Raw genomic sequence first — 2,476 nt, forward strand, 5'->3', positions numbered from 1 at the left:
TTTCTGGGTTCTCTGTTCTGTTCCATTGATCCAAGTGTTTTGCGCCAGTACCGTACTGTCTTGATGATGACAGCTTTGTAATACAGCTTGAAGCCCAGGACTGTGATGCCTCCAGCTTTGGTTTTCTACGAGGTGTCCTATTCAGTTCCATTGATCTATGTGTCTGTCTTTGTGCCAGTACCATACTGTCTTGTTCACGACGGCTTGTAAGATAACTTAAAGTCTGGGATTGTGATGCCTCCAGCTTTGCTTTGCTCGTTCAAGATTGTTCTGGTTTCAAGGTCTTTTGTGGTTCCACACAAATTTTAGGATTCTTTCTTCAACTTCTGTGAAAAACGCTGACGTTGTTTTGATAAAGATTGCATTGGATTGCAAGGATAAAGATTGTATTGGGTTGTAAGACATTTTAACAATATTTGTACTTCCAATCCATGAGCAGGGAATATTTTTACGTTACTTTATGTCATCTTCAATTTCTTTCATAATTGTTTTACAGTTTTCAGCTACAGATCTTTTACCTTTTTTAGGTTATTTCCTAGCAATCTTATGTAGTGTATTTGGGATTTGATTCCTTGATTTCTCTTTCTGATGGCTCATTATTGGTGTATAAAAATGTAACTGATTTCTGTACATTGATTTTGTAGCCTGTGACATTACTGAATTTATATATCACTTCCAGCAATGTTTTAGTTCAGTCTTTCAGATTTTCTACACACAGTATCCTGTCGTCCTCACATAGTGAAAGTTTAACTTCTTCCTTGGTGATTTGGATGTCTTTTATTGCTTTTTGTTGTCAATTGCTGATGCTAGGACTCCAGTGCAATGTTAAATAATAGTAGTGAGGGAGAACATCCCTGTCATATTCCTAACTATAGAGGGAAAACTCTCAGTTTTGGCCCATTGAAGGCATACACTGTGGACCTTTTATATATGGCCTTTATGATGTTGAGGTATTTTCCCTCTATCCCTACTTTGTTGAGGATTTTTATCATGTTGGATGTTGTTCTTTGTCAAATGATTTTTCTGCACCAACCAAAGGATCATATGGTTTTTATGCTTTTATTAACGTGGTGTACCACATTGATTGATTTCCTAATATTGTACAACTCTTGCAACCCAGAAAAGGAATGAAGCCCAATTTATTGTGGTGAATTATTCTTTTAATATACTGTTTAATTTTACTGGCTAGTATTTTGTTGAGAATTTTTGCATCCATTACTGGTCTGTAATTCTCTTTTAAGTGGGGCCTTTTCATAGTATTGGAATTTAGGTAACGCTGGCTGCACAGAATAGTTTGGAAGTTTTTATTTAGTTTCTAATTTTTGGAATGCTTTGAGAAATACGGGTATTAACTCTTCTTTATATGTTTGTTAGAATGCCCCTGGGAAGCCATCTGGCTTTTTGGATTTATGGTGTAGGGGAGATTTTTGATCACTAACATAATGTCTCTTCTTTTTTTAAACATCTCACTATAACTTTATCAATTCCTTTTGTTCTTAGGCTCTGTTTCTGAAGTTTTAAGAGGCATTAATGAATCTTTCTGATTCTAATTCTGTTTCAGTTTTCTAATACTTCCTATTTCAGTTTTAGTAGTCCATAGGTTTTTGTAATTTATCCATTGCTTCCATGTTGTCCAATTTGTTGGCATATATATTTTCATAATATACTTTTATATTTGCTTGTCTTTCTATGACGTTGGCTGTATGTCTACCCTCTCATTCATTATTTCATTTATTTTTATCCTTACTCTTTTCCTCTTTTAATGTGTTGTTTATTTTGGTACAGAGAGAGAGAGAGAGACAGAGCATGAGAGTGGGAGGGGCAGAGAGAGACACACAGAATCTGAAGCAGGCTCCAGGCATGAGCTGTCAGCATAGAGCCTTACACAAGGCTTGATCCCACGAAAGTGAGACCTTGATGAGTCAAAGTCGGAGGCTTAACCGACTAAGCCACCCTGGCGCCCCATACGTCACTCATAAAACTGCTTTTGTTGCATCCCAAAACTTGTGGATATCATGGGGTGTTTTGTTGTTGTTGTTGTTGTTCTTGTTTATTTACTTTGAGAGAGAGACAAAGAGACAGAATGGGAGCAGGGGAGGGGCACAGAGAGAGGGAGACATAGAATCAGAAGCTGCTTCCAAGCTCTGAGCTGTCAGCACAGAGCTCAATGCACGGCTTGAACTCACAAACTGAGATCATAATCTAAGCTGAAATCAGATGCTTAACCGACTGAACCATTCAGGCACCCCTGGGACATCATGTTTTAATTTTTCTTTGTTTCCAAGATTTTCTTTTTATTTCTCCTTTAGTTTCCTGGTTGACCCCTTTATTCTTTATTATTATGTTGTTTAACCTACATGTCTATGTAGCCTTTCCAATTTTTTTTCTTGTGGTTGACTTCAAGTTTAATAGCATTGTAGTCATATAATCTCAATTTTTTGTACTTTTTGAGGGCTGATTTGTGACCTAATAGATG

At 36.8% G+C, this 2,476-nt stretch overlaps 1 protein-coding gene across 1 annotated transcript in view; it reads left to right on the top strand.

The window, feature by feature from the left end:
- The window catches only part of LOC115297119 (olfactory receptor 2W1-like), a 3,752-nt gene that overhangs the window by 679 nt on the left and 597 nt on the right, over positions 1 to 2,476 (top strand). The window lies entirely within an intron of this gene.

Source organism: Suricata suricatta, chromosome 7 (genome assembly GCF_006229205.1).
Source record: "Suricata suricatta isolate VVHF042 chromosome 7, meerkat_22Aug2017_6uvM2_HiC, whole genome shotgun sequence".
Taxonomy (NCBI): domain Eukaryota; kingdom Metazoa; phylum Chordata; class Mammalia; order Carnivora; family Herpestidae; genus Suricata; species Suricata suricatta.